This window comes from Bombina bombina, chromosome 1 (genome assembly GCF_027579735.1).
Source record: "Bombina bombina isolate aBomBom1 chromosome 1, aBomBom1.pri, whole genome shotgun sequence".
Taxonomy (NCBI): Eukaryota; Metazoa; Chordata; class Amphibia; order Anura; family Bombinatoridae; genus Bombina; species Bombina bombina.
Window position 1 is genome coordinate 754,135,193 of NC_069499.1, and position 18,388 is coordinate 754,153,580.

Genomic DNA, 18,388 nt, shown 5'->3' on the forward strand with positions numbered 1-18,388 from the left:
TTCTTCATCCAAGCGGAGCAAGAAGAGGTCCTCCATCCAGTAGAAGTCTTCATCCAAGCGGGGCAGAAGAGGTCTTCCATCCGATTGAAGTGTTCATCCAAGCGGCATCTTCTATCGTCATCAATCCGGAGCGGAGCGGCAGCATCCTGAAGACCTCCGATGCGGAACATCCATCCTGGCTGACGACTGAAGGACGAATGATGGTTCCTTTAAATGACGTCATCCAAGATGGCGTCCCTCGAATTCCGATTGGCTGATAGAATCCTATCAGCCAATCGGAATTAAGGTAGGAATATTCTCATTGGCTGATGGAATCAGCCAATCAGAATCAAGTTCAATCCGATTGGCTGATTCAATCAGCCAATCAGATTGAGCTCGCATTCTATTGGCTGTTCCAATCAGCCAATAGAATGCGAGCTCAATCTGATTGGCTGATCGGATCAGCCAATCGGATTGAACTTGATTCTGATTGGCTGATTCCATCAGCCAATCAGAATTTTCCTACCTTAATTCCGATTGGCTGATAGAATCCTATCAGCCAATCGGAATTCGAGGGACGCCATCTTGGATGACGTCATTTAAAGGAACCGTCATTCGGCTAGTAGGCATCGGGAGAAGAGGATGTTCCGCGTCGGATGGAAGATGATGGCTCCCGAAGAAAGAAGATTGAAGATGCCGTTGATAGAAGACTTCATCCGGATCATGGACCTCTTCAGCTCCCGCTTGGATGAAGACTTCAGCCGGATCATGGACCTCTTCAGCTCCCGCTTGGATGATGACTTCAGCCGGATCATGGACCTCTTCAGCCCCCCGCTTGGGCTTGGATCAGGACACCGGAGGAGCTTTTCTGGATCGATCGGTGAACCTGGTATGGTGAAGATAAGGCAGGAAGATCTTCAGGGGCTTAGTGTTAGGTTTATTTAAGGGGGGTTTGGGTTAGATTAGGGGTATGTGGGTGGTGGCTTGTAATGTTGGGGGGGTATTGTATGTTTTTTTTTACAGGTAAAAGAGCTGAACTTTAGTAATTTAGAATAGGGTAAGGCATTTTTTTTATTTTGGGGGGCTTTGTTATTTTATTAGGGGGCTTAGAGTAGGTGTAATTAGTTTAAAATTGTTGTAATATTTTTCTTATGTTTGTAAATATTTTTTTATTTTTTGTAAAAAGGGCCCTGTTCATGGCTGGTAAGGTAAAAGAGCTTTGAACTTTAGTAATTTAGAATAGGGTAGGGCATTTTTTTATTTTGGGGGGCTTTGTTATTTTATTAGGGGGCTTAGAGTAGGTGTAATTAGTTTAAAATTGTTATAATATTTTTCTTATGTTTGTAAATATTTTTTTATTTTTTGTACTTTAGTTAGTTTATTTCATTGTAGTTATTTGTAGGTATTGTATTTAATTAATTTATTGATAGTGTTGTAGTGTAGGTTTAATTGTAACTTAGGTTAGGATTTATTTTACAGGTAATTTTGCAATTATTTTAACTAGGTAGCTATTAAATAGTTCTTAACTATTTAATAGCTATTGTACCTGGTTAAAATAAATACAAAGTTACCTGTAAAATAAATATAAATCCTAAAATAGCTATAATATAATTATAATTTATATTGTAGCTATATTAGGATTTATTTTACAGGTAAGTATTTAGCTTTAAATAGGATTAATTTATTTAATAAGAAAAAAAGTGAGGGGGCGCCCTAAGTGTGAGTATGGAGATATAACCAAATAATAATATATTAATCTAAAAATTATTAGATAATGTTAGCAAAATTGATATAAAGAAATATATCAAACAATATACAGTGTTCACCAGAATAAATTATGATACAAAGTAATATATCATACAATGTGCAATATTAGTCAGTGTAAACCAATAGCAATGTGATACAAAGTAATACAAATGATATATATAGACAAACAAAGTGACAATAAAGTGAAAGTCTCTATTGAGGAAGGAGGCAGCTATCTGTGATGATCCAGGCCAGGATCCAGGAACAGCAATCTATGAAAAGAAAAAACAGAAGCGCCACATGGCCCAATATTGTTTGGTCCGGAACTAGTAGAGCTTAAAGTAATGAGTAAACTCACATTTAGTAGAGCACCTCAATTAGTGCTAAAAATGCGGTCTGGGATCTATTCAGTCACCCAGAAGACCAACTTCCTGCACTGGAACTGATATCTGTATAGTCAGAAAGGAGACACAGGTGCCTATATGGCCTAGTATTGTTGGTTACAAAGATGTAAATACAAGCAAAGAGAGGAGTGGTACTCACAATGAATAAAGCACCTCTTGTGATGCTATAGAGGCATGAAGGGATTAATTCAGTCACCCAACAGACTTGTGGCCAGACATCCAAGTGGATTCAGAAAAGTAGATGGATCCCACAGTGAGCCAGAGGGAGATGTTCCTCAGGAGAAGGATAAACAATATATCCCAGAACAAAGATGCAGCAAGTGTTCAAATATTAAAAATGACTTTATTAAAAATTATAAAATCACAGGCAACGCGTTTCTCAGCCAATGGCTGTTTCATCAGGCTTCATAAAATATTTACTGAACACTTGCTAAAATATACCCTAAACTTAATTAATTGATATTAAACAGGTGATAGTGGGATGGGTCCACTTGATTAGTAGTGTGATCCCAACCAATCAGCTGCTACCAAATAGAGCACACATTAAAACATAAACAATATACAGTATAATATACAATGCATAGTAACAGATTTCATACATTCTTAATTAATATTATTCGTATTATATTTCATTTGAACAGATTCAATAAGCTAATAAAATTTAATGAGCTAAGAAAGTCATATCTTATTGTAAGTGATGTAAATAGAGCACACATTGGAGCACACATTGAAACACAAACAGGACACAATATGGGATATATTGCTTGATGATCATTTTCATGCATTCTTTAGTTCATAATATATTTCATTTGAGCAATAATTTTGATAGACTTACATAGGTCGTACCTTATAAGTAAAATGTTGGAGTGACATGCATGATTTAGTTCAAGCAGAACGCAATAATTCCAATGTTTATGAGCGATATAAATTTTTTCAAAGTGGGTGTCCCAATCAGCTGTTATTTAGTAGTTATAGTTATATGTAGTTTGAATTAAGCGCCAACGAAGTCGGCGTCCATAGGCGCTTAGTGCGCATGACAAGCCTCAATCAGCTGTAAGCCTAATTACTACAAACGCTCAAGAGTAGGCGTCGGCAATAACTGCATCCCAAGGCGCAGAGTGCACATGACTAGCATCAATACATCAGTCAGATCAGGATCGCACAATAGCGATCCTGACTCGAATGCGTGGCGCTATATAATAGGACTAAAGTGGTAAAGGGGCGTGAACTGTAGCGTCCATAATATACCCTTCTGTAATATCCAATGTGTGATTAAAATCATATTCATATCACACCATAGTGGGATCAATGGAAGGAGAGCCCAAGCGAACATTAACACCAAAAGTAAACTTGTGGAAACTAACCCACTGCCACTCGCACCAACCGTGTCCCAAATAGCAATACAATCAGACAAGTTCCGGCACCACAGCGAGATCAGAACATTAGAAGTCCCCAGCAGATCAAACATTCAGCATCGGCCAGTCAGGATAATAATCAATCGCAAACTGTGATATACTTGTACCAGTCAAATAATACCTATCCGTCAGTAGATTAACACATTATATATCAGAGTACACCATGAATATAGGATGCAGCAATGGGGCATAATAAGCACAAAAGTCTACAGTTGAACTGCACAAATTCCTAACACAGAAATAAAGTTTGCTAGATGTAAACAGTATAAAGGGTGGATATTTAATATAGTACCAAGATCGGTGCTTATAACTATTATATATTCCTTAAGCTATATTCTCATAACTTAGCCAATGTGGTATCATTTGAGCCGTTTGTATCCATAGGTTATAAACAGATAGAGAGGTTCCACTAACCCTAATAGCAAGGATTTAAATCTCATATATAAAAACACAGAATATAAGAGCCAAATATAACTAATATTGCAATGATAGCTAGCAAATTCCTTTATAGAAAAATAAAAAACAAAGGGTATAATACCATCAGAATATAATAATTAAGAAGAAAATATGTATAATAATAAATGTGAAGTGATGTGTGATCAATACTAAGTGAATAATGTAAGCTGATATAATAAAAAGTGACAATCATTAATCTGACAACTAAAGTCAGTATTCCACCAAAATAAAGATAATAATAATAATTGTTATAATCAGTCAGTCTATAAACAACTCGTATACAGATAAGCGATAAGAGTAAAGGAGCTACTACCAATCTATAAAGGGCATCTCTAATATGGCAATGTTCACAACTAAATGGAAACAAGTAATAAGTGGTTAGTTGTATTGTTCCAACACAAGCCCATAGAGTCGGGTTCCTGATGGGCTCATGGGTAGCAGATTTGATGCATCCATATATATGTGTATATATGCAACCAGAAATATATATACACACACACAAACACTAAATGGTAATCAAAATAGTCAGAAGACCAATTGATCAGATCCAGAGGTATAACTGGTTCCCACCTATAGCAAAGTTAAATAACACTCATAAATCGAAAGCTGCTAGATCGACACATTCATTGAGGCCTTCTGGGGCCAAAGTATGTAGTTTGTGGATCCAGTAAGTCTCTCTACGTCGTAGAGTGAGCATAGCATTATGGCTATTTCGAGGTATTTGTTCTATAGGTAGTATAGAGAGTGTTTTAGCACTACCTTTGTGTGCATAAGCACAATGTCTGGAGAGGCTATGTTTCAAGAGTTTCTTTTTGATGTTGTAGGTGTGTTCGCTCCATCGTTTTTTGATGGTGCGTCCAGTGCGTCCTACATATTGGACCCCACAAACACAGCTAACAAGATAAACCACATAGGTAGACTCACAGGACATCCTCTTTGTGATTTTAAATTGTTCTCCTGTTTGATTGGAAAAAAATGTGTTTGTTCCACTTTTCACGGCTTTGCACATATTGCACCTCGGTTTCAAACATTTAAATATTCCATGTCTTGGTAAAAAATTGCCCATAAAAATCCTATTAATCCCTATACTAAAGTTGTGAGTGCCCACCTTGTCCCTCACAACTTTACTAGGGGCCAGTTTGTTCTTAAGCGTGGGGGCCCTTCTAAATACTACCCTCGGTTTCCTAGAAGTGTATTCCTTAAGATAAGGATCATTACAGATAATAGGCCAGTGTTTATGGATTATTTGCTTGATTTGTCGGAATTGGTTACTATAACCAGTTACGAATATTGGTATTTCTAAAGTGTCATTGGATTGTTGCTTGGTAATAGATTTTTTATTGTAATTTTTCTTTTTGTCTTGTACTAGATATTTATTTCTATCATCTTCTAAGGCTCTGAGATAGCCTTTGAGTACCAGATCCAAGGGATAGCCCTTCTCTAGGAACCTATCCTTTAATATTTGGGATTGTGCTATATAGCTTTCAATTGTGCTACAGTTCCGCCTAATGCGTCTGAACTGTCCGTATGGTACATTCTTTTTCCAACTATGGTAATGGTTACTATTGTAGTTCAAAAAGCTGTTACAATCTACCTTTTTAAAAAAGGTTTCAGATATAATGGTTCCAACTTCTGAGAAGGATAATAGCAGATCAAGATATTCTATCTTAGAGGACTGAATGTTACTAGTAAAAGTTAAACCAAATTCATTGTCATTCAAAGATGACGAATATAGTAGAGCATCTTCATATGAGCCCTTAAATATGAATATCAAATCGTCAATATAGCGGCCATAGAACACCAGACCCGCACCCATAGGAGACCCATAGACATGAGTCTCCTCAAATTTGCCCATATAGAGATTGGCAAAACTGGGTGCGAATCTGGTGCCCATGGCCGTGCCTTTGACTTGAAGGTGGTATTTACCTTGATAGATAAAATAATTATGGTGTAATATAAAACGTATGATTTCCAGAATAAAAAGTTGTTGTTTTGGAGGCATATAAATGTCAGATTTCAAATATGCTTCAACAGCTAACAGCCCCTTGTCTGTTGGGTGACTCTATTTATTTAATAAGAGTTAATTCATTTCGTTAGATTTAAATTATATTTAACTTAGGGGGGTGTTAGTGTTAGGGTTAGACTTAGCTTTAGGGGTTAATACATTTATTAGAATAGCGGTGAGCTCCGGTCGGCAGATTAGGGGTTAATGTTTGAAGTTAGGTGTCGGCGATGTTAGGGAGGGCAGATTAGGGGTTAATACTATTTATTATAGGGTTAGTGAGGCGGATTAGGGGTTAATAACTTTATTATAATAGCGGTGCGGTCCGGTCGGCGGATTAGGGGTTAATAAGTGTAGGCAGGTGGAGGCGACATTGAGGGCGGCAGATTAGGGGTTAATAAATATAATATAGGGGTCGGCGGTGTTAGGGGCAGCAGATTAGGGGTACATAGCTATAATGTAGGTGGCGGCGCTTTGCGGTCAGCAGATTAGGGGTTAATTATTGTAGGTAGCTGGCGGCGACGTTGTGGGGGGCAGGTTAGGGTTTAATAAATATAATACAGGGGTCGGCGGTGTTAGGGGCAGCAGATTAGGGGTACATAAGTATAACGTAGGTGGCGGTCGGCAGATTAGGGGTTAAAAAAATTTAATCGAGTGTCGGCGATGTGGGGGGACCTCGGTTTAGGGGTAAATAGGTAGTTTATGGGTGTTAGTGTACTTTAAAGCACAGTAGTTAAGAGCTTTATAAACCGGCGTTAGCCCAGAAAGCTCTTAACTACTGACTTTTTTCTGTGGCTGGAGTTTTGTCGTTAGATTTCTAACGCTCACTTCAGACACGACTCTGTTCCGATCAGCCAATAGAATGCGAGCTCAATCTGATTGGCTGATTGGATCAGCCAATCGGATTGAACTTGAATCTGATTGGCTGATTCCATCAGCCAATCAGATTTTTCCTACCTTAATTCCGATTGGCTGATAGAATCCTATCAGCCAATCGGAATTGAAGGGACGCCATCTTGGATGACGTCCCTTAAAGGAGCCTTCATTCGTCGGTAGTCCGTCGGGAAAGAAGGATGTTCCGCGTCGGCGGGATGAAGATTCAAGACCCAGCTTCGAAGATGACCTCGCCGGATAGAAGACTTCTTCAGCGCCTCTTGGAAGATGACCTCGCCCGGATGGAAGATTTCTTCAGCGCCGCTTGGAGGATCACTTCATCGGATGGAAGATTTCTTCAGCGCCCCTTGGATGATCACTTCTGCTGGTCCGGATGTCCTCTTCAGTTCCATCGGTGGCTCGGCTGAGTGAAGACGACTAAAGGTAGGATGATCTTCAGGGGATTAGTGTTAGGTTATTTTAAGGGGGGTTTGGGTTAGATTAGGGGTATGTGGGTGGTGGGTTTTAATGTTGGGGGGGTTGTATTTTTCTTTTACAGGCAAAAGAGCTGAACTCTTTGGGGCATGCCCCCACAAAAGGCCCTTTTAAGGGCTGGTAAGGTAAAAGAGCTTTGAACTTTTTTAATGTAGAATAGGGTAGGGCATTTTTTTATTTTGGGGGGTTTGTTATTTTATTAGGGGGCTTAGATTAGGTGTAAGTAGCTTAAAATTGTTGTAATATTTTTTTAAATGTTTGTAACTTATTTTTTTTTATTTTTTGTACTTTAGTTAGTTTATGTAATTGTATTTAATTGTAGTTATTTGTAGGTAGTTTATTTAATTAATTTAATGATAGTGTAGTGTTAGGTTTAATTGTAACTTAGGTTAGGATTTATTTTACAGGTAATTTTGTATTTCTTTTAGCTAGGTAGTTATTAAATAGTTAATAACTATTTAATAACTATTCTAACTAGCTAAAATAAATACTAAGTTACCTGTAAAATAAATATAAATCCTAAGATAGCTACAATGTAATTATTAATTACATTGTAGCTATCTTAGGGTTTATTTTACAGGTAAGTATTTAGTTTTAAATAGGAATAATTTATTTAAGTATAGTGTAGTGTTAGGTGTAATTGTAACTTAGGTTAGTTTTTATTTTACAGGTAAATTTCTCTTTATTTTAGCTAGGTAAGCTATTAAATAGTTAATAACTATTGAATAGCTATTGTACCTAGTTAAAATAAATTGAAAGTTACCTGTAAAATAAAAATAAATCCTAAAATAGCTACAATATAATTATTATTTATATTGTAGCTATATTAGGGTTTATTTTATAGGTAAGTATTTAGGTTTTTTTTTTGTTTTTTTTTTATATTTTTTTTATTGAAGTCAAAAACAAATACAACCAGAGGGTAAGCCCCAAAACATTTACAGAAGAGTGCAGTTACAATATTGTTAAATAAGTATTACAGAGGGCATAATGTATCCCAATAGTACATGCAATATTATAATATTTGGGCAATCTACAGTGAGACTTCAGTTTTATAATAAAGGCAATAAAAGTAAAACAAAAACAAAAATAATCCCCTCTGGGCCATATAGAAGGCAAATTAGAGTGTCTACTCAGGTATAATTAATGTATAGTTTAAAAGGGGGGGGGGAATGCAGCGGGCGAGAGCCGCTCGAAATATAATAGGGGTGGGGGTGGAGGGCGGAGCCAGTTGGTATGTCAATCTAGTCATTAGATTAAGAATAGTTTACTGATTAATAAGATACTTTAACACATCATAAGGTTACTCTCTCGCCTATTGGCACACATGTGAGACATCTAAACACACATCAAGTATCAACATCGCTATAATGCTGTGCTAAAGGTGAGTTTGGCATAAGATACTGAAAATAGGTTAGTATACATTAATAGACTGGAAAAGCCTCAGGGTCTAAATGCTACCATAATATTGAAACATCTTAGCCAACAGTATAGTAACTTGTCTCCCAGTGCAAACCAACAGGCTTCTAATGAAAAATTACAGCAAAGTTTAGAGAACCTCAGTATGTGCACAGAAGTGCTCTGTACAAATATCGTTATGAGTCAAGCTTATTAGTGGGGCTTGTGTATATAGGTAAAGGCAGTAACCTCTTAGTCTCCTAGAATTGCTAAAAGTTAAAATTGAAGTGTTACTCAGACAATTAACATTATTTATGCCCAAGGATGAACTAGGCACACACTACAGCGAAAGTTAGCCTAAAAATGACTATATCAGATTAAAACTTTTATGAGTTAGAAGGACAAACATAGATAGGAATATTAGTGTATAGATAGTTATTAATATGATACATGGAGTCCCTCAATCCAACCTGCTACATTAAGAGTTATAGAGGAAGTAGGGCTAAATATATTCAGGTAAAATAGATAAGTTGATTACTCAGTTAATGCACTTTCATCGTAATAATACACTGCCACAAAGATTAGCTAGTTTGGCTGTAAATCATAACTATCAGCTATTATAATACCAGAATAAAAACCCAGCAGTGAACTGCTTGACATAAATAAATTTAAGCCGGGCATATTAAGACAAATACCCTATTGCTAATGCTCAATCTGCTAGGGCTTAGAGAGATATGTAGAATATGATGCTATACAGCGCTGCATACATTCTACACTTTAGTGATGATAGATAAATGTTAAATAGAAGTGCAGTACATAGTGCAGTTTTCTCAAATAAACGACTGTTAGGGTTCTTTCCACACCTCCCTCTGAAGCAGATTATACACATTAATAGCGTTAGGTATCCAGCAATGTGGTTGTAGAGCTCAGGGTATGAGGGAATTACAGAAAGGGAAAGACAAATTAGATACATGTATGGTGAGTAAACCTGACCGGGTTAGGGCAGAGGAATATATACTGGTGTATAAGGTGTCTCAGAGCTTAATGGGTGAGCTTGAACACCAAAGATAAGGAAAAGGTAGAAATGGTAGAGGATACAAGAGTAGCTACAAAATATTGGGACCTACTTAATAATGTCCCGGTACATCCAGATCTCCAAACACATATACAAGAATTATCAGTAATGGGGTTAGGGTAACTTAATAACGATCAAAATTAAGAACATCCCATGTTAAGGGTTAACAAAATGTGTACGATAGAGACACAGTATAGTGTAACATATACAACAACAAAAAAAAAAAGAAAAATAACAGCTCAAGTGTCCTGAGAGACGATTTAGGCTGCTACATAAATCTTTAAAAGTTGTCCTTTAGCCTATGCCCGTGATCAATTTAGTTCCAGCGTTTATCAGCTGCAGCAGATTGAAGGAGCTGAGTAACCAGGCTGAAAAGTTCAGTAGCAGTCCTCCGTGGCATAGGATTGGGGGATCACAGACATTGGACCCTTCATAAGGTGAAATATGTGAGTTAGCTCCGTGTCTCAACCTATATGATGATGTTCCCATGAGGTTTTCTAGGTATGTGCACCACTCAATATTAGCGATCATCGTAGAGCCCCATATGATAGTTTCAGGTTCCGGCGCTCTCAGGCTGTCTTGGAGTTCCTCCTTGTTTGGTTCATGTTGATGTCTAGATGCTCTAACCGGTGCAGCAGTTGCTGTCAGGAAGGTAGAAATTTCTGAGACATGGAGGGACTGCAACCGAATAGTGATATTAGGCTCTAATCTATCGCCGCCATCTTGCCTGTCGCGTGGAGTGGAGAACTGCTCGTAGAACTGTGTAAGTAACAAGTTCATTGCTGTAAAATGATCTTCCAGGCTCTCACTAACCTGCTCCTCGAACTTGTGGAATGCAGCCTCCATATCCATTTGGTAGGTATTAAGAGGAGGGTTTTTCAGGATTAGGATGCCTTATATCCTCACTGCTTCTTTAGATAATTTAGGCCCCAGATCGTGGTGTCGCTTAGGGATCTCAAAAGTCACTAGAATGATTATTCGCTCATCAAGGAGTTAGCATACGTGAATACTCTTAGGTTCCAAGTAATTCAAAGGTCTGTGTCATCATAGCATTGTATAATTATCCATCTTTTAATGAGGTTTAGTAGAGGAGCTCCACAAACACACGTCTACTCTCCTTGCTGGCTAACTCCGCCCCCCAGTATTTAGTTTTAAATAGGATTAACTTAGTTAATAATAGAAATATTATTTAGATTTATTTAATTAATATTTAAGTTAGGGGGGTGTTAGGGTTAGTGTTAGACTTAGGTTTAGGGGTTAATAATTTTATTACAGTGGCGGCGGTGTAGTGGGGGGCAGGATAGGGGTTAATAAATTTATTATAGGTGGCAACGGTGTAGGGGGGGCAGGATAGGGGTTAATAAATTTAATATAGGTTGCGGCGGGTTCAGGGAGTGGCGGTTTAGGGGTTAAACTATTTATTTATTTGCGGCGAGGTGCGGGATCGGCAGGATAGGGGTTAATAACTTTATTATAGGGGGGGCAGGATAAGGGTTTACTAGGTATCATGTAGGTGGCGGTGGGCTCCGGGAGCGGCGGTTTAGGGGTTAATAGGTATAGAGTAGCTTGCGGTGGGCTCCGGGAGCGGCGGTTTAGGGGTTAATACACTTATTATAGTTGCGGTGGGCTCCGGGAGCAGCGGTTTAGGGGTTAATAGGTATAGAGTAGCTTGCGGTGGGCTCCGGGAGCGGCGGTTTAGGGGGTAATAACTTTATTAGTTGCGGCGGTGTAGGGGGGGTCAGATTAGCGGTGTTTAGACTCGGGGTACATGTTAGGGTGTTATTTGTAGACATCTCCCATAGGAATCAATGGGATGTCTGTCAGCAGCGAACTTGTACTTTCGCTATGGTCAGACTCCCATTGATTCCTATGGGATCCGCCGCCTCCAGGGTGGCGGTTTGAAAACCAGGTACGCTGGGCCGGAAAAGTGCCGAGCGTACCTGCTAGTTTTTTGATAACTAGCAAAAGTAGTCAGATTGTGCCGCACTTGTGTGCGGAACATCTGGAGTGACGTAAGAATACTGCTCCAGTATTGCACTAGATAGATATATTGTTGTGTGAGGTCAATCCTCTTTATAGCTTAGCCTTTGTGCAATCCGTGAGCATTTTGTGGTGCCTCCTTGCCAGACTCTATCATTTAACTCACATTATAGGTGGTTACCTGGGCATCTCAGCATTCAGTTTTCATTTTAACTGTTTTTAACTCTGCACTGTATATGTGGAATTTTCCACCAGTTTTATTTTAACATGTAATATTAAAAGTTATATTTTATTATACTTGGCTCGCTCCCAGCCAACTCACTTACACATTACCTTAATTTGTGGCTACACTGTGTGCTCTGATATATCCATTTTTCTCTTCATATTTATCTATATTTATGCTAGGATATTGAGCACCCCCCTGCCTACCAATTAGATAAGAGATTGACTCTCTCTACACAGGGTTGATATACTCTACTTCCCTGTAAGACATACAGTACAAATTGAGTTGGGGACATAATCAAAACTACAATGTATACTCTCTCTTTATATTTATATAACTACATGTTAGGGTGTTAGGTGTAGACATCTCCCATAGGAATCAATGGGATGTCTGTCAGCAGCGAACTTGTACTTTCGCTATGGTCAGACTCCCATTGATTCCTATGGGATCCGCCGCCTCCAGGGTGGCGGTTTGAAAACCAGGTACGCTGGGCCGGAAAAGTGCCGAGCGTACCTGCTAGTTTTTTGATAACTAGCAAAAGTAGTCAGATTGTACCGCACTTGTGTGCGGAACATCTGGAGTGACGTAAGAATCGATCTGTGTCGGACTGAGTCCGGCGGATCGAAGTTTATGTCACAAAATTCTACTTTTGCCGGTCTTTAGCCTTTGATAACTAAGGCGAATCAGCCTCGCCACAAATACGCTGCGGAATTCCAGCGTATTTGAGGTTGACGGCTTGATAACTACCCCCCATAGTGTGCTAAAAGAGTATGCACCCTGAGTGGCACTGAAAATGAACAGGCACAGAAGTTTTTCTAGCTTTTGTTCTGTCTCAGCTGAGTGCATCTCTCTCTCTTTTTATATTTATGCAAATTTCTCTTGGGTCTCCCTAAGAGTAAAAGGGGAAACCAGACGTGGACTCCTTGCACACAAGCCCTTAGAGAGATGCGACTGCACCTCACTGACGAGGCCCACAGAAGGCCGAAACGATCGTCTGGGGTTCTTGTTTCATTTGTTCAAAGAAGAATTGCCTGGTATTTCTGTGCTGGACTTTCATTGGGCAGAGTCAGACTGATATGCTACAGGATATTTTTTCTCTGTGAAGGGGCATAGTGTGCTAAAAGAGTATGCACCCTGAGTGGCACTGAAAATGAACAGGCACGGAAGTTTTTCTAGCTTTTGTTCTGTCTCAGCTGATTGCATCTCTCTCTCTTTTTATAGATGCAACTGCACCTCACTGACGAGGCCCACAGAAGGCCGAAATGATCGTCTGGGTTTGTTGTTTCTCTTGTTCAGGGAAGAATTGCCTGGTATTTCGGTGCTGGAATGTCATTGGGCAGGGTCAGACTGATATGCTACAGGATATTTTTTCTCTGTGAAGGGGCATAGTGTGCTAAAAGAGTATGCACCCTTATTTATAACCATAGCGAGTATATACGTATAATGACGATCAGTTTGTTTTTGTTTAACATGAATTATATCTGAATGATATCTAACCTAGTAAGCTAACGATAGGGCTGTATTGTATGATAACGTCACTACACCTCTGCATAATATACTTATTTGTAGAAGTCCTGCCTCTGCACGATTCTTCCTTTATGTTAATATAATACAGGAGGATCCTGATTGGCTGTGCGAAAACTAAGGAGGAGGAGTGAGACTCGCGCCTCGCCTTTTGATAAAGCCGGAAACCCGGCGAAACATGTCAAGGGAGGAGGGGGAGCTGATGGGAGCTCGTTGTGTTTTTTAAAGCCTATACTTGCTGGCACTATTTATTTATACTAGAATACGTTGTTTGTTCTAAGACAGATACTATTTGGTGACACAATAATGATAATAATCTAATATTTACTTAAGACTGCAATGAAGCAGCTAACCAATCATACTGTGTCCCATATTATTGATATTGAGTAGCGAGGGAAATATTTACCTAAATTAGAATACGCCGTTAGCTCTAAGACTTAGACACTCTGTGGTGACACAGTGATTATCATAACAAAATATCTACTTAAAGGGACATGAAACCCAATTTTTTCATTTTGTGATTTAGAAAGAGCATGTCATTTTAAACAACTTTCTAATTTACTTCTATTATCTAATTTGCTTCATTCTCTTGATATCACTTGCTGAAAAGCATATCTAGATAGGCTCAGTAGCTGCTGATTGGTTACTGCACATAGAGGCCTTGTGTGATTGGCTCACACATGTGCATTGCTATTTCTTTAACAAAGGATATCTAAAGAATTTAGCAAATTAGATAATAGAAGTAAATTGGAAAGTTGTTTAAAATTACATGCCCTATCTGAATCATGAAAGTTTAATTTTGACTAGACGGCCCCTTTAAGACTGCAATGAAGCAGCTAAGAAAATACACTGTGTCTTATGTTATTGATACTGAGTAACCAAACGTGTTAATTGGCAGTGATCCACATTACAGTATCGCCGAAAGGATACTAATATAATTGTGTTATTCAACATTAGCCACTGGCTGCTTAATTTATTTTGTGAGCACTCCGGGCAAACGGTATTTAACTATATCAATATATGATTTATAATTGGGCTTATTTTTAGCTCTTGAAATACAATAATTGTATACTGCCGCACCTGCTGTGCTCCTTAAAACTGGGTATTTAAATCCGGGTCAAAGTTTGGGGAAATCCAGACATTGTAAAGTTGGAAAGTTCACACCAAGCACTAAAAACGTTATCTCTGTTGCCTTATACTATATCACTCAAGTTATAGAATGAATCTAAACTTGATTATGTTATTAATTATAACAAAGTAATACCACCATTAAGTTACAACCATTATTCAACCGAGGGAGTTATATGAATATTAACCCTATACGATAAGATTATATACACATTAGTATGATAAGTATTTATAATACATTAATCTTATTCTGACTAGTTTTGATAGTATAGTTACCCAGATACTTGGATGAATGCAATACTATTGTCATTTTTTAGGAGATTTCATACAAGATACTATCAATGATATAGTCAGTTGATTATCTATCTATGTGTTTAACAAAAGTTGTTAGCTACATCTATATATCATAATATAATCCCTTGTATAGGGATTTGTGACATTATTGTAGCAACAACAATTAACTCTCATCTAGGACAATCGAGTGAAACCACTATCTTAGAGTGATTTAATACTCTACTATATGAGATTCTCATATATTATTTATAGGCATATGTGTGCTTTTTTACTAATCAGCTGCCAACTCCAGCTTACTGCAGACTGTGATTAATATAGCAGATTCACTAATGTAGGTGAAACACTCATTTTATTTGGAAATATAGGTGCTCCACTTATACTACTTTGCCTATGTGTTTAACACAGGTATTATTCTTATGAGGTTATCTGTTAAATTCCTTTAGCTATAACTCATGTCAATTGTGATGTACTATACACTATTTGGAATTATACATGAACCAATTATAAACTCATACCTGGTTATATGCTAACTTGACAATAATATATTGAATCTGTTATTTTAGAGATAGTTCATCACTATATCTCTGAACCTCTTGATCATAATTTATAATAGTGATTTTCAACTCCAGCCAGTGACCAACCAACCTGCCATTGGACAGCATACTTTACACTATACTAGGTTCTAGTTCATGATATCCAGTTTTTTAACTGGTAATTTCTGTGCCAGCATTTTAGTTTTAACTTACCCAAATTTTAACAATTCTAATAAAGATTTATGTTTTAACTTGTGTGATTCTTGTTCTAACTCCATGATTTAGGGGTCTTCTTTGAGTGCTTATATAGTATCGTTTTGCGGTTAGTTTCTTTAGCTAATCAACCTGTAATGTAACTTTTTAGGATACATAGCACCTAACCACACATAATTGTGTAATTCCAGGGCCATTAACCCTATTTTGAATGGTAACAGACCCGATATTACATTTAATGAGTGGTGCCATCAGTCCAATCTGAATTCAAGCCATCAGACAATCACAAATGCATATATGTATATTCTGTGAATTCTTGCACATGCTCAGTAGGATCTGGTGACTCACAAAGTTTAAATATTAAAAGACGGTGCACAAGTTGTTAATAGAAGTAAATTGGAAAGTTGTTTAAAATTGCATGCTCTGGGCGGGCGTGGCTAGACAGCCACTAACATTTCTATTTCAAGATCCTCGCAGCATACATAATAGATCCTTATATATCTGGAATCTCTGAATTTTGCAGTGTCCGGTCTGCTAATATTTACTGCATCAATGATTTGCAAGCCCTCTTCTGGTCCGCCAAGAACTCAGAAGACGGCCTAACCTGAGGATCTAAGTACCCCCCCCCCCCCGTTAATCCGGGTTAAGCAGAGAAATACTGTCTGCCTTAACACACTACAGGCTATAATATACACAGCACCCGTTTTCTATTATAACATGGAGTTAGTTACGACTCTCCTGCAAGCTTTGAGCTCCCGTCTAGATCAACACCAAGAGATCTGCGTAGACATGCTGAAAACTACTATGAGTTCACCCTCTGTTATAGTTCCTTCCATCGACAACAAAGATGGCCTACTTACCCGGTGCAATGCTGCAGGGCCCCAGCAGCATATGTCCCAGGCTGAGTCAGGTACATCGCAATCACATAACGCTCAGCATGAGAGCGGTGAATTACGAGAGCAGAGAACAGTAGAATCAGAGGTTCTCTAACCAGAACATACCACTGATCATATAACATCCCTGGCAAGGTTCCAGAATATTACATCCGAATATTATATCCGGGAACTCAATTTGCGCACATCAGTGGTTATTGCCAAAATATCGCCAACAGGACCCCAATGTACAGCTGCACAGTGGTATTGGCGCTAGGTGGCCAGGTAACTGGTAATTTCTCTAGATTCCTATGGAATAATTAAGTTACCCAGGACACTTTTCTAAGCTTCTACCATGTATAGCTCTGAGAGGACTCTGTTATATACTATAATTCATATGACTTATAATGATATATATAACTAATGTTTATATCCCTGATGAGAAAGACTAGGGCCCTTTCAGCTACTCTTATCACCAAAAGTATGATACTATAGAGCTCCGTAATTAAAAATTTAAGACACTCCATATATGTCACAATACGATTTCAGCCAATCTCATCTAAAGTACAATAACTACACTCTTTAGTATGTATGTTATGATCTCTGGTCCATTCATGTCCATAACGCTTCTGAGTTCCCCTCAGGTACATATTTTATTTCAATATGGGCCTGTGAGTAGCTTTCGCTTAACAAAGGAGTATTTTTATCTCTAAAACATAATAACTTCATAGATATCTGGCATTGCTAGATTCATGAGACTTGTTCTGGATATTAAGAACCATCTAAGGCACCTCTTAAAATCCAACAATCTCCCAGACTAGAAAGCATATAGCTTATTATCAGCACTCTCCTAACATCGGGCTCGTTATTCTTTCATAACATCCTCATGTCTACTACGAAAGATTGAAAAGATAATTGCAACAGGTATTATTCTCTTTCGGGGGTATAAATTCCATCAGATAATATTAGACTTTTTAGCTATACTCCCCAACTCTAGATACTGAAAGTATTTGAGCGGCTCTTGCCCGCTGTTTTTCTATATATACCACATATACTTTACAAAGTGTGTTTATTAGTGTTATCAATTTATTATGTAACGCACAAATATTGATGTGTAATTTACTGTTTTCTCTGACACCATGTTAGAGGTACATTTTCTAGAGGAAAAAAATAGGTTTAATCTATATATGACCAACTGTATTTCTGACATAATAGCCATGTACTGTTAATGCCTATATATTTCTTGTATATATATATTTTTTTCTTCATTGGTTTATTCAATGTATGTTTCTTTATTTATGTACTCTGCTATTGTGACTTGTAACTGACATGAATACCTGTCTCTATTGTGAAAGATCATGCATTATTTTCTGTTACCTACTAAAACATCAATAAGAAAATTATGATTTAAAAAAAAATAAAAAATTCCTGATTTATCTGAATCATAAAAGTTTAATTTCGACTTGAGTGTCCTTTTAAGTTGAGCCTAGTCAGTGGAAGTGAACCTATATCATTTCAGGCACAGCTGGCAATAGGTCATTTTTCTAGTTGCCCATCACCCCAAGAGAGACAACGTTCCCAAAAATTCATTTGCATAAAGCCCAGTGCAAGAAAGAGGCTCCCAATTTATAATGAACACAACTGTAATTACATGTTCCATGGGAAGTTGGCAGTCCAAGTAAGGGTCTCTTTTTGCTTACTTGTGTCATTCACAAAAATGGAACTTAAGTATATAAGATCCAAAAACATAGTCCACCCCAGAAATGTTAGGTAATGGAACA